The sequence below is a fragment of the Chiloscyllium plagiosum genome, unplaced genomic scaffold (genome assembly GCF_037043375.1).
Source record: "Chiloscyllium plagiosum isolate Xiang-an unplaced genomic scaffold, Cpla_swu_hap1 HiC_scaffold_10, whole genome shotgun sequence".
Taxonomy (NCBI): domain Eukaryota; kingdom Metazoa; phylum Chordata; class Chondrichthyes; order Orectolobiformes; family Hemiscylliidae; genus Chiloscyllium; species Chiloscyllium plagiosum.
Window position 1 is genome coordinate 55695708 of NW_028270148.1, and position 25130 is coordinate 55720837.

At 41.8% G+C, this 25130-nt stretch overlaps 1 protein-coding gene across 1 annotated transcript in view; it reads right to left on the reverse strand.

The window, feature by feature from the left end:
- LOC122552860 (follicle-stimulating hormone receptor-like) overlaps positions 1-25130 on the reverse strand; it is a 239891-nt gene that overhangs the window by 45832 nt on the left and 168929 nt on the right. The gene's annotated exons all lie outside the window — the stretch shown is intronic.

The window sequence follows — 25130 nt, forward strand, 5'->3', positions numbered from 1 at the left end:
AGAAATGGTGCATCTTAAACATGAGTATGTTGTCAAGTAATACCACTGCATAAGTAGTTAATTTTCATTTTACCATCAATCTTACCACTGTAATGGATTGAATGTTTTGATGTTCTTGCATTTTCACAGCAGATACAAACATGCCAGGGAAAATTATGCCTTCACCATTCCCATCTCAAAATAGTTTTAATCAACCTACTCAGGTTGACATATGCTTTGGAGAAGTGCAAATTGAACATGGACCTTCTCCTCAGTCTTAAACTGTTGTTTTCACAATCATTCAATCTGGTTGATTAAGAAAGTACAGAGAAACTTATCCTGTTCACTGAGCCTCAGAGTGCCCAGTCTCTCTGACTGCGACATAAGCAGCTTGTACAAATTGCAGTGCACAATATTGTTGAGATAAATGGTACAAGGGCAGCCTGACTAATGGCACATGCTAAATGCTCAGACACATCAAAACTTCAGTGTGTTTTCCACAGCATTCTGGAAGAGCAATTTCACCAAGTTTGTTCCTTACAGAGACCCATGAAAAGAGGTGATTTGGCATTTTTCAGGCTGGGTAACACTTCATAGCATCCTCCAGTAAGCAGCTGCTGTATATAAGGACTACAACTTTGAAGTTAAAAATCACACAACACCAGGTTATGGTCCAACAGGTTTAATTGGAAGCACACTAGTTTTCGGAGCGCTGCTCCTTCATCAGGTGGTTGTCCCTCAGCTCCCTTTTATCTCTTTCCCCTCTCACCTTATGCCCTCTAGATTTGGATTCCTTTACCCTGGGGAAAAAGTTAAAAATGACACAACGGCAGGTTATAGTCCAACAGGTTTATTTGGAAGCACAAGCTTTCACAGCGCCCCTCCTCCTTGCTTGTGTGAAGGAGTGTCACTCTGAAAGCTTCCAATTAAACCTGTTGGACTATAACCTGGTGTATGATTTTTAACTTTGTACACCCCAGTCCAACACCGGCATCTCCAAATTACAACTTTGAACATATTGCAGGCATTCTCTGAGCTTATGACTGTACTCGATTGTTATTAACAAGCCTTTTGAGACTATTTGCATGAACAGAAAGAGGTTCATTTCTCAATATCTAGTGACTCTGGTAAAAAATGTTGTGCATTCAAGCCGTGCTCCAGAGTTTAAGCTGATGAATATGATGAGTGTTGAGGGAGTGCTGCCAGAGATGCCAACCTTGAGGTGAGATGTCAGTGTCGAAGAGTGTGGTGCTGGAAGAGCACAGCACACCGTCAGAAGCATCCGAGGAGCAGTTGACATTTCGAACATGGGCCCTTCATCAGGAACTGGGGGGGGGGAGGGGGGTTGATGGTAAACTGAAGCCCTGTCTGCCTGGTGGGTGAATACAAAATATCCCATGACACTACTTTGAAGAACAGAACTAATTATCTCTTTTTTGTTCTGGCCAATGTTTATCTCTAATTCAACTCTGTACCAATTGTCCGTGCACTAATTGACTGTTCAATTTTGTGCATTAGAACAGCAACTACACTTTAAATGTCTAGATTATACTTTGACTTTGCTTTGAAGTCATGGAAAATGCAAAACTAATGCAACTTATTTCTTGCAACAGTACTGAATCATTCAGGTATGGTTTCCCGGCCCCTGTCACAGTGTATTCATTTTGTGCTACACTACTGAATTTGGTTTTATTTGATTGTGAAAGTAGAATGCACCAGTTTTATCTGCTGCCAACTTTGATACAAACATCGATAAACTCCTCCACTATCATCTGATGAAGGAGTGACACTCCGAAAGCTAGTGTGCTTCCAATTAAACCTGTTGGACCATAACCTGGTGTTGTGTGAATTTTAACTTCATAGATAAACTCTGATTACCAACACAATCAGCAAGATCACTATTAAACTTACACCTGATACCTTAAAGATGTTGTCTGGACAGATTAGAAAGAACGTTAATACAGTGTAACCTTGTCACAATGACACCACTAACTCATTCACAGCTCAAATCCTTACAGTCATTGTCAGATGCTGCGTGCTTCATAACTATTTCACTGCAAAGAAGCTTTTCCATGGACAAAGAAAGCTGAGATTAAAGGAATATCCTAGATACAGATTTTTTGAAGGCTTCACATCTTCAGAAAGCTTCTAAAACTGTGGGCAGGATCAAACACAGTTATCATGCCCACACTTCCAACTCAGAAAGTCAGAGAGTTGTACAGCACAGAAACAGACCCTTTGGTCAAACTCACCCATGCTGATCAGATATCCTGAATTAACCTCACCCCATTCGCCAGCATTTGGCCCATATTCCTCCAAACCCTTTCTATTCATATACTGTACCCATCCAGATGCCTGTTAAATGTAGTAATTGTACCAGCCTCCACCACTTCCTCTGGCAACTCATTCCATACGCACATCACTCTCAGCGTGAAAAAGTTGTCCCTCAGCTCCCTTTTATCTCTTTCCCCTCTTACCTTAAAACTATGCCCTCTAGTTTTGGATTCCTTTACCCTGGGGGGAAAAAAAGTTAAAAATCACACAACAGCAGGTTAAAGTCAAACAGGTTTATTTGGAAGCACAAGCTTTTAGAGCACTCCTCCTCCATGGTTTGTGATTTTTAACTTTGTCTAAAACAGTCCAACACCAGCTCCTCCACATCCTGTAGAAAAACAGAATTTGGTGATTCATGCTATCAATGCCTCTCAAGATTTTATGAACTTCTATAAGGTCACCCTTTAACCTCCAATGTTCCAGAGAAAATAGCCCCTGCCTATTCAGCCTCTTCTTACAGCTCAAAACCCCCAACCCTGGCAACATCCTTGCAAATTCTTTTCTGCCCTTTCAAGGTTAACAACATCTTTCCTACAGCAGGGTGACCAGAATTGAACACAGTATTCCAAAATTGGCCTAATTGATATCCTGTACAGCTACGATATAACATTCCAACTCCTGTTTTCAATGCACTGACCAATAAAAGCAAGCGTACCAAATGCCTTCTTCACTACCCCGTCTTCCTGTGACTCCACCTTCAAGAAAGTACGAGCCTGCACCCCAAGGTCTCTTTGCTTGGCAATTATTTCCACTTTTGCCTGTAGGGTGAGGTGGATGAGGTTTGATTAACACCTTTCTGCTCCATTATGCTGCCAGCAAATCCCCTCAAAACACCAATGCCTGCCTCCAGGGTGGAACATTACAATCCACTCTCTACACAACGCTGACCTTGGAGAATACCACTGCAGACCATCTCTCAGTCTGAAAATAACCAATCCCCATCTATTCTTCTCTTCCTCTGACTGAGTTAACTTTAACTTCAAGCTCAAAAACAGCAATTGCTAGAAAAACCATCTACGGTGAGAAATCAGAGTTAACGTTTCGGGTCTAGTGACTGTACTTCAGAACCAATGGTAGCTTGGAAAAGTTTGATATTTATGCAGAAGATAGGGTAAGGAGTGGGGGAGTCAACAATAGATGGAGATAGAGCCCAAAGAAAGAAAAAAAACAGTTGGACAGACAAAGGAGTGGGTAAAGGTCTGTCTGGGAGGGTGAATAGCTGCTAATGGGAACTATTAGTAGCTGACAATGGGTTGTGTGTGGTAGCAGCTCATGTGATGACAAGGCCTGGTATGTGGAGTATGTGGTTTACAGAGGAACCTCGATTATCCAAATATCAATTATCCGAATTTTGGATTATCCGAAGGGGATCTCAAGGTCCCGATAGAAACTTTACGTCAAAGAGCTGTTTCAATGCTGACCGTGTCTTTTGTTTACAGGTGCAATGATTAAAAACAAAATCGGCTCACTGAAATGCTGCTGAGAACAGTCCTGGACAGTCCAGGCACCGTCCCTAAATGACTGACCTCCCGCCCTCTCTCTCCCACCACGTTTTCCCTGGAGCTCTATACAGGAATGAACCCTAAACCCCCATTCCCCACATAATCTGTCCCACATTGTCCTGTTGTGTGTGTGTGTGTGTGTGTGTGTGCCCGCACGCGCATGTGTGCTATTTGGAGACTTTCCCCACAAAAGGCAGCAGCAGTCTTAATATTGGCTACCCCCCAGGGGTGCACGGACGGGGGTCGGATGGTGGGTGAGTGTGCGGGGTTGAGTGGTGGCGGGGTGGGGGTGGGGTGGGATGGGAGCAGATGGGGTTTGGGAAGGGCGGATGGAGTTCGGGTGAATAGGTTTGGGGACGGGGTGGGAGCAGACGGTGTGGGGGCAGACAGGGTTGGGGGACGTGTGGGTGGGGCATACGGGGAGGGTTTGGGGGCGGGTTTGGGGGTGGGCAGGGGGGTGGGAGCAGGGTTGAGCAGTGGATGGGGGCTTGCGCACAGTGTGCTGCTGCCTAGTCACAGAAAACTCCAAGCCCCAGAGGAAATCAATTAACCGAATAATCAATTATCCGAAGAAATAGTGCACGCCCATCTCTTTCGGATAATCAAGGTTCCTCTGTACTATGTTCACTGCTTACAATGTGATATCCTCTAACCTGGGGAAATGAAGGACAGACTGGGGGACCACTTTGCAGAATACCTACAATCTGGTCTGTAAAAATATCCTCGAGCTTCTAGTTGTTTGCCACGTTAATACACCACCATGTTCCCTGGCCAACATCTTTGTCTCAGGCTTGCTGCAGTGCTCTAGTGTAGCTCAGGGCAAACATGGAAGAACAGGACTTCATTTTCCACTTGGGGACTCTGCAGCCTTCAGGGCTTGACCACCTTACCCCAACCTCCACACACCAGGCCTTGTCATCACATGGACTGCTACCACACACAACCTATTGTCAGCTACTAACAGTCCCCATTAGCAGCTATTTATTCTCCCAGGCTGACCTGCTCTTTTGTCTGTCCCACTGTTTATTTCTTTCTATTTGGTCTCTACCTCCACCTGTTGTTTACTCACCCACCCCAACTCTATGAGGAGAAAGTGAGGTCTGCAGATGCTGGAGATCAGAGCTGAAAATGTGTTGCTGGAAAAGCGCAGCAGGTCAGGCAGCATCCAAGGAGCAGGAGAATCGACGTTTTGGGCATGAGCCCTTCTTCAGGAATCAGGTTCCTGAAGAAGGGCTTATGCCCGAAACGTCGATTCTCCTGTTCCCTGGATGCTGCCTGACCTGCTGCGCTTTTCCAGCAACACATTTTCAGCCACCCCAACTCTATCTCCAGCAGTAGTGCCAACTTTTCCAAGCTACCATCAATTTGGAAGAACTGTCACTGGACCCGATACGTTAAGTCTGACTTCTCTTCACTGGTGCTGTCAGATCTGCTGAGTTTTTCCCAGTAATTTCTGTTTTTGTTCCTGATTTCCAGCAACCACAGTTCTTTCAACTTTTTTGAACTTCAGGCTGCCATTTCTCCCATAATTTGATAAACTTTATGAAGGTTCCTCTGTGGCCAGTTCCTGAATGCCTTCTGAAGTCTGTATAGATGGATGTACTGCACAAACTTTATGAAACTACTCTGTTACTCAAAAAGAATTCAATCAATTTAGTCAAACAGTTTAAATCTTGATGAAATTTATGCTGGGTTTCCTTGATTAACCCATGAATTTTGAAATGAAAATCTTTTTCTGTAATAATTTTAAACCAAAGTATGTGTGCATTATTAGCTGAATAATGTCTCACTGTATTACAGTTGACTTTCTACTTCCAAATTCTTCCTTTTCTGTTCGACCGGAGAAATACTGATTCAGAAATGTCTCCTGTGCATTTCAAAAATCTTTCTCCTTCATTAATTTTAACACTGTGGGTTTCCTGACCTATATAAGGGTAATTTGTCTTTTATTTCTTTAGATGGAAACCTTCATTATATAGAGATTGTCATAGTTTTACAGTGTGCAGGGCATAGCAAGGAGTCCCAAGTCTATCTCGTTAGAACAGGGCATTGAGCTCCGAGCTGTTGGCCTTAATTTGAATCATATTAGTGAAATTAATCAGACTAATAATTGGTAAATCCACTGGATCCGATTATCAATATGGCTGAATACTGAAAGGGGAGGTGTAAGATATTGAAAGATGGCCACCAATGCAACCAAAGTTCTTTTAATTCTGGAATGGGGACTGAAGATTGGGAAGTAACAAAGGTAATTCCACTATATTAAAAAAAAGGGAGAGAAAAAGTAGTCATCAACCACCTGCTGAAGGAACAGCGCTCCAAAAGTTAGTGCTTCCAAATAAACGTGTTGGACTATTACCTGGATTTCTGTGATTTTTAACTTTTACACCCCAGTCCAACACCAGCACCTCCAAGTCATGTAAGTAGGAATAAAAGGGTCATTCCCAAATTGGTAGGTTGTGAACAGGTGGGGTACCACAAGAAGTTGTGCACCAGCTATTCACAATCCAAACAAATTATTTGGTTCTGAGGACCAAATGTAACAATTATAAACTTGCAAATAACACAAAACATTTTGGGAATGTGTGAGCCGCAAGGAGGATTCAAAAAGAATTTAAGAGAATTTATACAGACAATATGAATGGGTAAGAACATGGTGGTTGGTATATATTGTGGAACAATTTGAAGACATCCACTTTGATAGTGCAAGTAGAAATACAGATTATTTGATAAATGGTAAGAGATGAGAAAATGTTGATGTCCAAAGAGATCTCACGGTGTCCTGGTTTATGAGTCGCAGCAAGTTAATGTGCAGTCAGCCAGCAATAATGAAGGCAATTGTTGACCTTTATTCCAGGAGGTTCTGAGTGCAGGTACAAAGATATCTTGCTGCAATTGTAGAGAGCCTTGGTTATAGTGCATCTGAAGTAATGTGTACAGTTTTGGTCTCCTACCTAAAAGTGAATAAACTTGCCATACAGCAAGTGCACTGATTCAATTGAGTGATTTCTGAGGTGGCAGGATTATGTTATTAGGAAAGATTGAGGAGACTGAGGCTTTATTCCCTAATTTTTTAAAAGAATGATAGGTGGTCTCATTGAATCATAGAGAAGTCTTAGACAGCTCAACAGGGTTGAAAGACGGAACAGGTTTGAAGGAGTGAATGGCCTATTCCTGAACCTATTTCTTATGTTTCTATTGCTACACACAAATTGCTTTGCCAAATGAGATAACCAGATCTTCATCCAGTGGATTAAAGTCTCCTTCCATCCTATTTTACCTTGGGGCAGTACAGTGGCTCAGTGGTTAGTACTGCTGCCTCACAGCATCAGAGACCCGTGTTTGATTCCAGCCTCAGGTGACTGTGTGGAATTTGCACATTTTCCCTGTGTCTGCGTGGGTTTCCTCCAGGTGCTCCGGTTTCCTCCCACTGTCCAAAGATGTGCAGGTCAGGTGAATTGGCCATGCTAAATTGCCTATAGTGCTAGGTGCATTAGTCAGAGGGAGATGGGTCTGGATGGGTTACTCTTCAGAGGGTTGGTGTGGACAGGTTTGGCCAAAGGGCCTGTTTCCCCACTGTAGGGAATCTAATCTTAGCATTATTTTTGTTGCTAGAAGCCTGACGGGAAAACTCCTTTCAGTATTCCTTCTGAATGGATTTTTTTTAAGCTATATGAAAATGTTAAGAATCTGTGTTGTCATGTATACAAATTGAGGAATATATTCTTTGGAACATCAGTTGAAAACTACCATTGCACGTTCTAGGAGGAAGCAACAGAATTGCTTTGTCTAATGGAAATTAAACCTGTTAGTACTTCTACCAGAGACATGAAAATACAAACAAAATACAAATAATTGTCCCCACAGTCTGAAATATTATGCTTCAGTTTGGCGTTAAACTACCATGGCAGAATCCATGTTGTTAGTCAATCCACATGTTCGCAGTTACATCAAGTAGATGTTTGACACAATGTTTGCCAACACCTTTGCTATTTATCTGAAAGGATGATGAGAAAACATGGTGATATCTCACATCACAGATTTTGCTGAGTCATTAGCGTCATCAGCTCAACTCAGATGGGCATCCAGCTCCTGACATACAGCCTCTGGTGTTCATGAACTACAGAGGGTTCCACTCCATTTGTGAACCAATGATCAACAGAACAGAATCACGGCAATCAATGCCCATTTCTCAATTGGAAGTCCAAACACATTTATTTTGACATAATTCACTGTGCAGGAGACCATGAGTAATCATTGTATAATCCTAGCCCATGGCACTATGACAACAGACTTGAACACCAGCTAATTACAAATTAAAGTCAAACGAATGAAGCTACCCCAAGATCAATAGCATGAATTAAATGGGCATCTTGAAAGAATGATTCAGCACCTCCCAACTTCTGAAACTACTGAACTCTCAGCTGCAGATCCATTCTCGACTGGGAGGTTGCTGTGAATAATCCCCACACTGGCATATGTTCACCAGCTGTGTGAATGCAAAGCTTGCAAGATTACCAGCCTCACTTTCTTCATGTGGGATCAACAAAATATGCCTTCATTTATCATGTTAATAAGCTCTGAAAATACTGCCTACAAGTTTACAATATATTGACTGGACTGGAGCACTTATATCTGTGTAGTAGAAACCTTTGGCAATAACTGCAAGATGTGCAGAAGTTTCTCCTTTGGTGGCAATTTTATTGAAAAGAAAAGATGGACATAGATCAGTGCTGAAAATGTTAAACAAGCTTTGCTTGGGCTGAATTGTACAGAAATCAATCATGCTCAACTCTTGAGCTTTTAGGCCGGGGGGTATTGCTGTTGCTGATTAGGTTATGTAAAATGTGTAGAATAACATTGTCTCAACAAATCTATCAAGCTGATTAGTAACTATGATGCTTCAGTGCCAGATGGTGACTAATTCTCATTAACATGCAAATTTTATGGGTAACAACTGTAATAATAAAATATGAATGCAACGCACAACTTAATGAGCTGAATTTATTAAGACGGCATTGCAAAATATAAGCTGAATCATTAAGATTAAATATTGTCATATTTTTTCTGATATACCTAGTTATGACTGCAACAAAAGTATAATTAATTACTTTACCCATTGAATATCATGGAATTAATACATCTTTCAGAAACTTATTTTCCCCATTTTTGGTCTTCAAAGAAAGATAAGGGACTTTTTACAGGTTACCATTGATTCATTAACATATTTAGATCGGATTTGTATTCCCAGCAGATCTGATAAGGTTTATAAAACGGGATACTCAGTCAGTTCAATTAAACTCTTTATCATCTACTTTAAAAAAATTTAAACTGTGTTCTTCAGAAACAATAATCTCTCGCACTTCAATAATTTCTCTCTGTACTACTGTGATCGAACTTGACATTTCCTTCTGTGAGCTTTCTCCAGGGATCTGAGAATACCAAAGAATAACCAAACCTTTTCTCTTGCTTAGTCTCTTATTTCTAGAGTTGAATCCCTTCCACCTGCATATATCATATGTTAGACATAGAGTATTCCTCTATGTAAGATAAACCATATAAGATTTGCTGAGCACCCACTCAGATGCATTTTAAGGTTTGAGACTGAAACATGAATCATGACTTTTTATACCTGCAGTTGCAGTAATGCTGGAGACGAGAGGGGGTGTTTGGTCTCACATTGGTGATATTGGGTGGCTGGGAGTGTATTTGTGCAAATAGAAAGTGGGACCATATTAGTCCTGAGTTCTTGATATTTTACCTCACCTTCTTGTGACATCACTAATTCACAGCTACTGAATATCTTCATATGGTCAAATTAAATCTCATGCTGTAACATAGTTGTTTTGCTTGAGGATGAAATGTTGGGATCAATTCTCCTTTCTTTCACATACTTCATTTAAATTTGTTAACTCAGCTAATTAAATTGGTGTGCAATGTTTGTTCATATTGGACGGGGAGCCAGAGGCACTTTGTTGGAATCGGGTGTTGTTGTGTTATCCAGGCTGCTGTAAAATTTAAATCTATATAGTCACTTGAATCCAGAGGAGATTCTTCCAAGTTTTCACAAATTCTGATTTTATTTATTATTCGCATGTCTTTCAAAAGGCTGTACTAGCACTAAGGTATAAAAGTGGCCAAACTAAGAGAAAGTTGATTCAATGTTCAGACAATTTGATAAGCATCACATCATCGAACATCTGGCAAAGCTAATATGTTCATGTGTGAAAGGTAAGGGTTTTTGGGAGGAAACTTTATCCTGTGTGCCTCTCAGGGCATGCTTCTTTCCAGACAGCAGTCTCCCATGTTTGAAAAGAGGTGGTGGTCAAACTCATATCAGCTGCAGAATCCATGGACAGATGTGGAGAAGATAGTGTACTGAAGTAAACCTGGATACGAAAACAGCAAACAGGACTATGTATCAGTTTAATGGTCCACAATGGCAAGCGGGAGAACTAGCCATTTGGATACAGAACTGGCTCAAAGGTAGAAGACAGAGGTTGTTGGTGGAGGGTTGGTTTTCAGACGGGAGGCCTGTGACAGTGGAGTGCCACAAGGACCAGCGCTGGATCCATTACTTTTCATCATTTATATAAATGATTTGGACATGAGCGTAAGAGGTACAGTTAGTAAGTTTGCAGATGAGACCAAATTGGAGGTGTAGTGGACAGTGAAGAAGGTTATCTCAGATTACAACGGGATCTTGATCACAAGGGCCAATGGGCTGAGGAGTGGCAGATGGAGTTTAATTCAGATAAATGTGAGGTGCTGCATCTTGGAAAAGCAAATCTTAACAGGACTTATACACCTAATGGTAAGGTCCTAGATAGTGTTGCTGAGCAAAGAGACCTTGGAGAGCAGGTTCATAGCTCTTTGAAAGTAGAGTTGCAGGTAGATAGGATACTGAAGATGGCATTTGGTATGCTTTCCTTTATTGGTCAGAGTATTGAGTACAGGAGTTGGGAGATCATGTTGCAGCTGTACAGGATATTAGTTAGGCCACTGTTGGAATATTGTGTGCAATTCTGGTCTTCTTCCTATCAGAAGGATGTTGTGAAACTTGAAAGGGTTCAGAAAAGATTTACAAGGTTGTTACAAGGATTGGAGGTTTTGAGATATAGGGAGAGGTTGAACAGGCTGGGGTGTTTTCCCTGGAGAGTCGGAGGTTGAGGGATGACCTTATCTAGCTTTATAAAATCACGAGAGGCATGGATATGATAAATAGACAAATTCTTTTCCCGGGGTAGGGGAGTCTGGAACGAGAGTCCTCCATTTTGAACAGAGCAGCAAGGAGAGAGGGCGGAGAGAAGTGAGGGCTGCCGGGAAGTTTTTAAGTGGGTGAGATCTAAACCCAATCTACACCGTATGGCCTCCCTCCCATGCCCCTCCTCTAACCTTACTAAGGGTCTGTAAACCCTTGCGGAGCGTTTCAGAGAACACCTCTGGGACACCCGGACCAACCAACCCAACCACCCTGTGGCTCAACACTTCAACTCCCCCTCCCACTCCACCAAGGATATGCAGGTCTTTGGACTCCTCCATCGCCAGACCACAACAACACGACGGTTGGAGGAAGAGCGCCTCATCTTCCGCCTAGGAATCCTCCAACCACAAGGGATGAACTCGGATTTCACCAGTTTCCTCATTTCCCCTCCCCCCACCTTGTCTCAGTCAAATCCATCGAACTCAGCACCACCTTCCTAACCTGCAATCTTCTTCCTGACCTCTCCGGCCCCACCCCAGTCTGACCTATCACCCTCACCTTGACCTATTTCCACCTATCGCATTTCCAACCCCCCTCCCCCAAGTCCCTCCTCCCTACCTTTTATCTTAGCCTGCTGGACACATTTTCCTCATTCCTGAAGAAGGGCTTATGCCCGAAACGTCGATTCTCCTGTTTCCTGGATACTGCCTGACCTGCTGCGCTTTTCCAGCAACACATTTTCAGCTCTGTAAACTCAGTAAGCTTTCAGGTTTTCTCTTTTTTTTCTTTTCCTCTCTGCCTTGTTTAGTCCAGTGTGGCTTTCACATTAGCGGGATATGGCTGATAGGGCAGTTGCATGTTCCTCCTGCAGAATGTGGCAGGTGAGAGACACTTCACATGTTTCTACCGACCACATCTGCAGGAAGTGCGCCCAACTCCAGCTCCTCGAAAACCGAGTTAGAGAACTGGAGCTGGAGCTCGATGAACTGTGTTTCATCCGGGAGGCTGAGGGAGAGATTGAGAGGATGTACAGAGAGGTGGTCACTTCTCAGACACAGGATAAGGACAGCTGGGTTACAGTCAGGGGGAGGAAAAGGAACAGATGGTCAGAGCAGCAATAAGTACACCACTTTGAATACTGCTGGTGGGGACGGCGTACCGGGGAAAGCCATAGTTGTCAGGTCTCTGGCACTGAAGCTCAGAAGGGAAGGGGATAGAAAAGAAAAGTGCTTGTGGTAGGGGTCTCAATAGTTAGACGGATTGACAGAAGATTTTGTTGTCAGGAACAGGACTCCCGGAATGTATGTTGTCTCCCCGGTGCCATGATCTGGGATGTTGCCGATCTGGTTTACAAGATTCTGAAGGGGGAGAGTGAGCAGCTAGAAATCGTGGTACATATTGGCAGCAATGATATAACCAGGAAAAGGATTGAGGATCTGAAAAGTGACTACAGAGAGCTAGGTTGGAAGCAGAAGAGCAGGATGAGTACAGTAGTGTTCTCAGGTTTGCTACCGGTGCCACGAGATAATGAGGCAAGGAAAAGGCAGCGAGTGCAGCTTAACACGTGGCTGCGCAGCTGGTGCAGGAGGGAGGGCCTAAGACACTTAGGCCATTGGGATGCCTTCTGGGGAAGGTGGGACTTGTACAGGAAGGACGGGTTGCACCTGAACTGGAAGGGCACAAATGTCCTCAGTGGGAGATTTGCTCGTGTGGTTCGGGAGGATGTAAACTAGCTTGGCAGGGGGATGGGAACCAGAGCTACATATCTGAGAGGGGAGGTAGTTTGATATGAGAAAGTGACAGGATGTACTGAATTTATCAGGAAGGTTATTCATGTTAGAAAGAACGTTTAAAAACAGTGAGGGTGGAAAAAGAGAAGGGGGTGTAGCATTGCTAATCAGAGAGTGCATCACAGCTTCAGAAACAAAGGTTGTTGAGGAAGGTTTGTCTACTAAGTCAGTATGGGTCGAAGTTAGGAGCAGCAAGGGAACAGCCACCTCATTGGGAGGCTTCTACACACCCCCTAATAGCAGAAGGGAGATGGAAGAACTCATAGGCCAGCAGAATTTGGAAAAATGCAGATGTAGCAGGGTTGTTGTTATGGGTGACTTCAACTTTCCCAATATTGACTGGAACCTCCTTAGTGCGGATGGTTTGAATGGAACCATTTTTGTCAGGTTTGTTCAGGAGGGTTTCCTTACTCTGCATGAGGTCAGACCGACAAGGGGAGAGGCCATTTTGGGTTTGTGCTCGGCAATGAGCCAGGACAGGTGTCAGATCTCGCGGTGGGAGAACACTTTGGTGACAGTGACCACAACTGCCTCACATTTACCATAGCCTTGGAAAGGGACGGGAGCAGGTACCATGGGAAGATATTTAACTGGGGAAAGTTAAATTATGACATTATCAGACAGGAGCTGAGAAGTACAGATTGGGAGCAATTGTTTCACAGAAAGGGCACAACAGACATGTGGAGATTGTTTAAGGAGCAGTTGTTGTGAGTGATGCACAAATTTGCTCCTCTGAGACAAGCAAGAAGGGGTAAGATTAAGGAGCCTTGGATGACGAGAACAGAGGAGCTTCTCGTCAAAAGGAAGAAGGCAGCTTACGTAAGGTGGAGGAAGCAAAGATCTAGCACAGCTTTAGAGGATTACAGGCTTACTAGAAAGGAGCTCAGAATGGACTGAGGAAAGCCAGGAGGGGGCACGAAAAAGGCTTGGCAGGAAGGACTAGGGAGAACCAAAGGCATTTTACTCATACGTGAGGAATAAGAGAATGATCAGGGAAAAGGTAGGGCCAGTCAGGGATAGCACAGGAAAATTGTGCAAGGAATCTGAGCAGATAGGGAAAGCCCTAAATAAATTTTTGCTTCGGTTTTCACTAAGGAAAGGGACCTTGTTGTGAATGAGAACTTTGAGGAGCTGGGAAATGGACTTGAACAGATGAAGATTGATGAAGTTGATGTGCTGGAAATTTTGGCAAACATTAAGATTGATAAGTCTCCAGGGCCAGACCAGATTTATCCTTGATTGCTCCGGGAAGCGAGAATGGAGGTTACTAAGCCACTGGCGAAAATCTTTGCTTCCTCACTCTCTACGGGTGTTGTACTGGAGGATTGGAGGGAGACGAATGTTGTTCCTCTTTTCAACAAGGGGAATAGGGAAATCTCTGGCAATTACAGACCAGTCAGTCTTACGTCTGTGGTCAGCAAGGTTTTGGAAAGAATTCTGAGGGATAGGATTTATGACTATTTAGAAAACCATAGCGTGATTAAAGACAGTCAGCATGGCTTTGTGAGGGGCAGGTCATGCCTCACAAATCTTATTGAGTTCTTTGAGGAGATGACGACACAGGTCGATGAAGGTCGAGTAGTGGATGTGGTGTATGTGGACTTCAGCAAGGCATTTGATAAGGTTATCCATGGTAGGCTCATTCATAAAGTCATGAGGTATGGGATACAGGGAGATTTGGCTGTCTGGATTCAGAACTGGTTGGCTGTCAGAAGGCAGAGAGTGGTTGTAGATAGAAAGTTTTCTACCTGGAGGTCAGTGGTGAGTCGTGTCCCACAGAGCTCTGTTCTTGGGCCTCTGCTCTTTGTAGTTTTTATAAATGACTTGGATGAGGAGGTTGAGGGGTGGGTTAGTAAATTTGCTGATGACACAAAGATTGGAGGTGCTATTGATAATATCGAGGGCTATTGCAGGCTTCAGCGTGACATAGACAGTATGCAGAGCTGGGCTGAGAAATGGCAGATGGTGTTCAACCTGGATAAATGCAAAATGATGCATTTTGGAAGGCCGAACTTGAATGCTGAATATAGGATTAAAGACAGGATTCTTGACAGTGTGGAGGAACAGAGGGATCTTGGTGTTCAAGTGCATAGATCCCTCAAAGTTACCACCCAATTGAATAGAGTTGTTAAGAAAGCATATGGTGTTTTGACTTTAATTAACAGGGAGAACAAGTTTAAGAGCCACAAGGTTTTGCTGCAGATCTACAAGATCCTGATGAGACCACACTTGGAATATTGTGTCCAGTTCTGGTTGCCTTATTATTGGAAAGGTATAGAAGCTTTGGAGAGGGTGCAAAGGAGGCTTACCAGGATGCTGCCTAGATTGGATGGCTTGTCTTACGAAGAGAGATCGACTAAGCTCGGACGTTTCTCACGGGAGAGAAAGTGGAAGAGAGGTGACCTGATCGACATCTACAAGGTAATGAGAGGCATGGATAGAGTCGATAGCCAGAAACTTTTCCCCAGGGCAGGATTGGCTGGCACGAGGGGTCATAGTTTTAAGATATTAGGAGGAAGGTATAGAGGAGACGTCAGAGGAAGGTTCTTTATGCAGAGAGTTGGGAATGCATGGAATGCATTGCCAGCGATGGTGTTGGAAGCAGAGTCATTAGGGAAATTTAAGCAACTGCTGGATATGCACATGAATAGCATTGAAATGAGGGGTGCGTAGGTTAAGTTATTTTATTTTAGATTAGGAATAATCCTTGGCAGAACATCATGGGCCGAAAGGCCTGGTCTGTGTTGTACTTTTCTATGTTCCATGTTCAATGTTTGCGAGGGCATAGGTTTAGGGTGAGAAGGGAAAGAAATAAAAGAGACCTAATGGGTAACTTTTTCATGGAGAGGGTGGTACCTATGGAATGAGCTGCCAGAGGAAGTGGTGGCATCTGGATAGGTATATGAATTGGTAGGGTTTGGAGGGATATGGGCCAGGTGCTGGCAGGTGGGACGAGATTGGATTGGGATATCTGGTTGGCATGGACGAGTTGGATCGAAGGGTATGTTTCCATGCTGTACATCTCTATGACTCTATGCTGCAGAGCAATTGTCAGTCAATACTTTCCACATTTACTTGTAAACCATGATATGGCCTCATTTAAAAAAAAAGAGGAAACAAACGTACATTTATTAAACACCTTCCATATCGTCTTGAAGTGTCCAAATTGTCCACAGCCAAATACATATCTTTGCAGTGTAGTCACTGCCATAAAGTAAAAGATCAAACTTCTCACCTAGCACTGAACTGGTTTGGTAACTTACACTATGTCGTCACATTGCTAGGAAAGATTGCTCTCCATGTTTGACCAGAATGGATGTTCGACCTGAAATTTAAAACTGAAAACCGCATCACACTGAAACCTTCCAAAGGTTTCACATCCAAACCATGAAATGCCAGATAAATCATTTGACTAAAAATATTCAAAAGGGCCAAAACAAACTATAAATTTTTCAAAAATGACTGTGGAACACCATACTATAAAGATTAACGATACATTTTAAAACCTTAGTCACCTTTGTTCCCTTTCCAAATGGATCTAGAAGCAAGTTAAAATCTGAGCATAATCATCATGCAGAGTTAGCTCTTCGGATGGTACCTCTCTTTCTCTCTAATGGTTTGAAATAATTTATTAACAGAAAATGTTTTGAAAGGTAGTGTGGAAAATAAAAGGTTAGTCTAACATAATTAGTAATGACACTGTCATCACTCAACGTTGAACAGGAATACAGGGAAAACTTGCCCATTTTTTGAAGTCAACTATTTTGTACACTGAAAATATATATGCATTGTTACAGATGGTTTGATTTTTTTCAATGTGGGATCAGGTATCCAAACTTGAATATTTTCCAGGTCGTGGCTTTGCATGGCATCTGTATTGTTCATATAACAGAACCTCCAAATGTAATTGCTCTAATTGGGACAATGGTGTGCTCGACATAATTACTAGGGCTGAATGTGACTAGGAAGTTTGAATTGCCTGCAAAATATGTTAAAAGGCTACCTGATAGCCAACTCCTGCTTCCAGATTCTATTTGGCCCTTTGAGCCTGCTCTGCCATTTGATAGGATAATGGCTGATTCTCCATCCCAACTCCATATTCCCACATTCTCTCCATATGCCTTGATGTTATTAATACTTTTGAAAATATCAACCTGTTTCTTCAATGTACTCAGTGGCCGGATATCCAATACCATCCATGGCAGTGAATTCCACAGATTGACCATCTTCTGAGGAAAATAATATTTCCCCATCTCAGTCTTAAATAAACTACACTGTATCCTGAGACTGTAACCCCTAGTTGTAAATTCCCCATCCAGGAAGATAAATCTTCCCTGCATTAGTTTGCTCAGCTGGTTAGAATTTGATACATTTCAATCAGAGGAGCTCTCATTCTTCTAAACTCTGGTGAGTACAGGCCCAATCAAACCAAACTCTCCTCATAAGACAGTCCTGCCATTCCTGGTATGAGCCTAACGAACTCCCTCTCTGGCAAGTATATCCTTTCATAGGTAGGGAAACCAAAACTGCACACAATACTCATATCACAGTCTTACCAAAGTCAAAACGTGCGGTGCTGGAAACGCACAGCCGGTCAGGCAGCATTCATGGAGCAGAAGATCTTCAACATTCCTGGTGAAGAGCTTATGCCCGAAACGTTGACTCTCTTGCTCCTCGGATGCTGCCAGACAAGCTGTGCTTTTCCAGCACCACATGTTTTGACTCTGATCTCCAGCATCTGTGGTCCTCACTTTCTCCACGGTCTTACAAAAGTTTTGTTTAACTGTAGTAAAACAATCCTACATCTGAAATCAAATCCTCTTGCAATATAAATGAATATACCATTTCTCTTCCTAACTGCTACCGCACTTGCCTATCTCCTTTCATTGGCCGGTGTACAGGGACACCCAGATCCCATTATAAATTGACTTGTTCCAATATATCACCATGCATAGCTCGGGCCCAAGCACTGACCCCTGTGGTACACCATTTGTCACCATCTGCCACCCAGAAAAAAGAACATATTTATTTCCACTCTCTATCTACCTCTGTACATTTATTTCCACACTCTGTCAAACAGTTCTCAAATTGTGACAGTATATTCACCTCAATTCCATATATTTTAATTTCTTTGTTCTCCATGATATAATTTGCCCCCATTTCTGCCAGTAGGGAACTTATGTTTCTCCTCACTAAGCTTTTCTCGCCACATAATTATAGAAGCTTTCGTAACCAGCTTTTATGTACTTACAAATTTACTTTCATACGCTCTTCTCCCCCTCTTGTCCTATTTGCTGAATTCTAAACTGCTCCTAGCCCTTAGGCTGTGTTACCTTTTCTGGTAAACTTCTATGTTTTCTATTTGGATCTAACACTGTCACTAATTTCTTGTGTTAGCCATGGTTAAGCCAATTTACCTGTTTTATTTTTGTACCAGATGAGAATGAATAATTGTTGTAATTCATGCATACATTCTTTAAATATTAGCCATTGCTAACCTACTGGTAACATTCCCCAATCCAACATTGCCAATTTGCACCTCATACCCCAATTGTCCCCTTTATTAAAGTCAGGACCCTGATTTTTGCATTCCATTTCTTCACTTCCTATCTTCATGAACATTTCTATAATTTTGTGGCCTTTCCTCCCCTATGGACCTTGCACGCCATCCATTTAATTTCATCGAATTTTTAATTTAATTAATTCTTTTGCATTGCATAATATTGACGTGTTGCCTTGCAAAATCAAGCAGAAAACATTGGAGGGTCAATAACCATAATGGGCACAAAAGAGTCTAAACAATCAACAAGAAGGTACTGCAGCCAATTCATAACAAAATTCCACTGCAGAAAAAACATCTTGTTGTTGAAGAACAAACCTAATTGCTGTGCATTTGCACAAGATTGTAGTGCTCTAACAGCATATAACATTTAAGTTTGGTATTTTCTAAATTAAAAATCATCTTCTGACTCTCCTTGACTCTTTAGCATTTTCTTCAAAACGCATTACAGGCCAATCCCAGGTGTGCAGCTTCCATTCTCAACCCATGGTCACTTGCAAGCTCTGGCCAAAGACATGGGGATCAATTTTACACTTCCTCAGATGGACATATTTGTGGGTGCAGGGTGCTCATTAAATCAACTAAAGGATTGGGATTTAATAACTGGCAGCAGAAGACACACCAAGTGATTAGTTGGAAAGGGGTTCCATTCAGGGGATAATGGTGGTGGAGGGTTTTCCCTCTTCAAATGACCCATCAAGCCTGATGGAGGGCCCCCACAATTCACCTCCACGGGAATCACTACTATTGTGATCCCTCAAACTCCAGCCTCTTATCACCGAGCCCATGGCCCCTCACCAGGGCCTGCTATCTTGACACTTGGCAAACATCTGCATAATGAGCCAAATCATAATCCAATATCAGTTACTATGATCTTAAAGCACGATGCTGTGGGACTTTCTGAAATCTCCAATTAATCATGAATTAATTGGCTACAAAACTGCAGCCATTGTTTACTTGATGACTCTCCTTCAACTTCATATCCAGGGGAATGGAAAGGTGGTAACAGATTCTGATGCCTTGTATAATTCTACCCACTAAAAGTGTTCCAATCCCCCATCACTCAGCAGATTTAGTGTTATAGTTTGATATCACACATAATGTCAATAACAGACATATGCCTTATGAACAAAACCAGGAAGTGCTTGTAGGATCATGAAGAAATCCACATTTAGCACAAAGAGGCCCACAATCAGTTTATTTGCAGGCCCTGATCCCACCTAAGGCAGCAATCTCTGGGAGTGTTCCAAGAAGCTATCTCCAGAAGAGGGATCTCAAGTAGCGATTGAAAAGAGCTAAACCAGGAGGAGCGTTCCAACAAGCCATCTCTGGAAGAATTCCAACAGTAGATATCAGCAACTATTTCCAACAGCTATCTCCAGAAAGGGGATCTCAACAGTAATTCCAAGAGCTAAAGATGCAGGCCTGTTCCAAACCCAGGGGAAACAATGGCTACTGACCATGGCCAGCAGAATTAAGAACTGACAAACTCTGTAAAAGCTTCAGACACATCCTGAAGTGAAAACTGGGCAGGTAAAACTCACCAGCAAATAAAGAAAATGAAGTACTTACCCAATAGATCTATTCTGCATCCTACCAGATCTGCAGACTCAATCTAGGCTGAAGGCCTATGTGGTCTGAAGTCTTCCTCCAGACACACAGTACAGCAAACGGGAGCATCTATTTGTACTTCAAAATTGTGTTTTTCTCAGTGGTGAGCTTAAGGTCCTGAGACCCCAAAGTTTCTGACCTAGCTAGTAGGGAGGGTATGGCATGTGGTGACAGTACAGGGAACCCCAATAGTAGGATGCCTGAATAAAGTTTCTCTGATTAAATCCCTTCATATAACTTCTAATAGTGTTTAATCTAACTAATAGTGTATTTAGTAGTATTACTGTCCTCTGTACAACTAATTGTGTTAATTTCACTGTTGTTGCATTTACCTTTATTTCCTATATTATCCGTACCTTTTGTATTGTAAATAAACACAGAGATTCTTTTGCCTTGAAACACCTGACTACAGCCTTCTTCATTTCACCTTCCCTAAATAAGTCCAATGTCCAGAACCAGTGTTCTGGGGTTGATTCAAATCACATAAAAATCAACAAATTACTGATTGTAAATCAGAACCTCACATTTTGGAGAAACCCAACAGGTCTGCAGCATGTGTGGAGACAGAAGCAGTGGTAACACTTTGGGTCCATTATGAATCTTTATCAATCCAATGAAGTTTGATGCAGCCTCAATAAAGATCAATATTGTAACTGCAGATTGGCTGGGTGCTGATCCATGAGTACATGTCCAGTGGAAAATTCATTACCAATTGAATGTACTGCATCACCAGTCAGTAGTATAGTGAACTTTTTTAATAGCTTTGACTCAGAGAGATTCTGAGTCAATTGCACAGCAATTAGGTTTGTTCTTCAACAACAAGATGTTTTTTCTGCAGTGGAATTTTGTTATGAATTGGCTGCAGTACCTTCTTGTTGATTGTTTAGACTCTTTTGTGCCCATTATGGTTATTGACCCTCCAATGTTTTCTGCTTGATTTTGCAAGGCAACACGTCAATATTATGCAATACAAAAGGATTAACGAAATTAAAAATTCGATGAAATTAAATGGATGGCTGTGCAAGGTCCATAGGGGAAGAAAGGCCACAAAATTATAGAAATGTTCATGAAGATAGGAAGTGACGAAATGGAATGCAAAAATCAGGGTCCTGACTTTAATGAAGGGGACAATTGGGGTATGAGGTGCAAATTGGCAATGTTGGATTGGGGAATGTTACCAGTAGGTTAGCAATGGCTAATATTTAAAGAATGTATGCATGAATTACAACAATTATTCATTCTCATCTGGTGCAAAAATAAAACAGGTAAATTGGCTTAACCATGGCTAACACAAGAAATTAGTGACAGTGTTAGATCCAAATAGAAAACATAAAAGTTTACCAGAAAAGGTAACACAGCCTAAGGGCTAGGAGCAGTTTAGAATTCAGCAAATAGGACAAGAGGGGGAGAAGAGCGTATGAAAGTAAATTTGTAAGTACATAAAAGCTGGTTACGAAAGCTACTATAATTATGTGGAGAGAAAAGCTTAGTGAGGAGAAACATAGGTTCCCTACTCTGGTCTGCGCTCTGAATTATTCTAATTACACTTGCTTTACTCCTGTTGCGATACTCAGCATTGATCAGAAGATCAATATAATAATGGAGCTATGCATTATAAACCATTTAAAGAATGCTGCTGTGTGGGGGTCTGGAAGGGTTAATACTTGATTGCAAAACGTATCACCCACTGTGATGCCATCATAAGGTTTTGGTGGGAGAGTAAAGGGGATCAGATGTGAGCTAGATCTAAGGCTCAGTCTTTCCTACATTAATTTTGGAATGTAGAGCTGACTTTTCATAAGCATAACTAGTTACAGTGATGCAATAAACTACATCTTGTTTATCAACAAGACTCCTTTAGAGTAGATAGTATCTACTCTTGCACACACTGGACCACGTATGCCTCTAAAGGACTCTCATGCAATACAATGGCAGCGCACAAAACAAATACTTTGATGTCATCATTTGGCTATATGCAGAGGTTCTCTAAGGCAACAATGTGTAATTGTTGTGTCTTCCTTCAGTGGAGGTTAATTGTTCTTAGACTGCTTTTTAAGTGAGCTAGAGCCAGACTATATTTTCTTAATAATGTGATGACTGAAACAAATTAAAGGTCAGTTTGTTGTGGGAGCTATTTCTCTGCATGTTGAACAGTACATTTTTCTTTTCAAACAAAAACAAATTTTATGGGTGTATATGTGGAATATTTGAATACTGTCTCAAGATTCTTCTTGAGTAGAATTTCCCAAGGTTAGTTGGAGATTATAGAGAAAGTGAGGACTGCAGATGCTGGAGATCAGAGTTGAGAGTGTGGTGTTGGAAAAGCATAGCAGATCAGGCAGCAACCGAGGAGCAGGAGAATCCTGATGAAGGGCTTATGCCCGAAACGTCGATTCCCTTGCTCCTCGGATGTTGCCTGACCTGCTGTGCTTTTCCAGCACCACACTCTCGAAGTGTTGGAGAATATATTTTGAATGTGCTGTCTGAAATGCGAACAAAAATGACAATGACATAAAATACATTGTTAAAAATCACACAACACCAGGTTATAGTCCAACAGGTTTAATTGGAAGCACACTAGCTTTCAGAGCGACGCTCCTTCATCAGGTGATAATGGAAGGCTCAATCCTAACACAGAATTTATAGCAAAAATTTACAGTGTGATGTAACTGAAATTATACATTGAAAAATTGATTGTTAAGCCTTTCATCTGTTAGAATACAGTGATAGTTTCACTTCTTTGAAACTATCAGTGAAACTATCACTGTATTCTAACAGATGAAAGGCTTAACAATCAATTTTTCAATGTATAATTTCAGTTACATCACACTGTAAATTTTTGCTATAAATTCTGTGTTAAGATTGAGCCCTCCACTATCCCCTGATGAAGGAGCGTCGCTCCGAAAGCTAGTGTGCTTCCATTTAAACCTGTTGGACTATAACCTGGTGTTGTGTGATTTTTAACTTTGTACACCCCAGTCCAACACCAGTATCTCCAACTCATAAAATACATTAGCTATTCAAGATTTTGAACACATTATAAATACATTAAATTCAAGATGAAACCCACCGTTAAACATTGATCAAGACAGAATTCAAGGGGTGGTGAAACTGGAAACAATAATGAAACATGATCCAAATTAAATGATTATGATATTAGAATAGGGGTATACATAGCCATTCAGCACCATGAGTCTGCTCTCTCATCCAGCAAGACCATCACTTGTTTGATTGTGGCCTTAATTCACTTTCCTAATTGTGTTGCACCAACCCTTACTGATCATAAATCTGTTTAACTCCGCCTGAAAAAATTCAGTGGTCAGACCTCCACTACTCACTGATGAAGAGAATACCAAAATTAAAAGACCCTGTGAGAAAAAAGGTATTCCAACCTCATTTCTGCCTTAAATGAGCGACTCACCTCCTGAATCCTAAACGCCTGTAGCCACACTACAAGGTACAAATCAGGAGTGTGATATAATATCTAAAAGGCACAAATGTGACAAAATACTCCTCATTTGCCTGGATGAGTGCAGCTCCAATGATACTCAAGACATTTGACACTATCTGGGACAAAGCAACTTGCTTGATTGACACCACATCCACAAATATTCAGTCACTCCACCACCGGTGCTCACTATCAGCAGTGGGTACTATCTGCACGATGCACTGCTGAAATTCACCTTGGATAGCATCTTCCAAACCTACAACCACTGCCATTTAGAGGACAAGGGCAATAGATAAATGGGGAACAACACCACCTGCAATTCCACTCCATATCGTGAATGATCCATACTTGGAAACATAGGACTCTTTCTTCAATGTCTTTGCATACCAATCCTGGAATCACTCCCTAATGGTATTGTGAGTCAACCTACATCATGTCAATTGCAGCAGTTTAGGAAAGCAGCTTCTCACCACATTTTCAAAGGCAACTAGGGATGGTCAATACATTCTAGCCAGCCAGCAACACCCACATCCCATGAGTGAATATAAAACAAAAGGTCTCTATGGAACTGACTATAGAAAGTTGCAAGCTTCTCAGTTCAAACATTGATATCCTCTCCCAACCTGCACAAAATTTAACAGTTGCCAACAGCCTGTAGTATGGCTATCCCCCAAAATCCATGTCCGTGAGCATCTATATTGTCAGGTTCATTTCACTCCAACATTGCTCTTGTAGTTATTATGTGATCTTTCCTCATGCTAATTGAGGATCAGCTACAGATATCCTTCCTATTTTGTCGACACGAGCCACTATCAGAAGTGATAATGCCATCAATGCACTGGCCAGAGCTTTCACTACCATTCTCCCAGAAGTTCATTGCTCTTCCCTTGAATGAGGGCTGGACTGAGCATAAATCTTCTTTCTGTATCTATACACTGCCTGCCTTGATGCCCACTTGTTTAGAATCATTAAGACATTCATGTCAGATTATTGACTTTGCTTCTTATCAGAAGTGTGCAAATGGTCAATTAACAACTTTCTGCATTGGACCAAAGTTCTGCAAGCAACAAGAATGCATGTTGAGTTCTTTGGTGACCTTCTTTGCCGTCAGGTCTCTTTCTGCTGCACCAGAAACAAAATGTTCTTCTTGACCTGCCCAATGTCAACTAGACTTCAGCAAGGCATTATTGAACCTTGAGGCTTCACCAAGATTGATACCTTTAGATCTGAAATCCTGTCCTTTCAGGCCTAACACTCCATTATTATATCCTCTTTGAAAGTTGACAGGTGCCCTTTAAATAGTGCTTTCCACTACGAGATCTCACCTTCTGGTTACATTCACCACCTCTTAATTGGACAGATATCATGGCAACCACCCTACATCGGTCATCTCCTCCAAAACACTGATGTGTAGGAAACTTGTACCCTGAGTGGGGTCAGGATACAGAGATGGTCTTGACACAACAGAGTTTTTCAGTCAATTTAAAATTCAAAATAGAAGTTGAAATAAAGAGAGTGAATTAAAGGTTTGGTCAGGAAAGCATGATAAATACATAGGAAGAGAAAATAAAAAAAACCTATTTTTGTTCTCTTAAGGATAATTGATACCTGGAGGAACGTATCAACATTTTCATTATTCCTTATATTTCAATGCTGTCTCTGTGTGAGATATTGTTTTGATGCAGTTTCTGTAAGCGTAAGG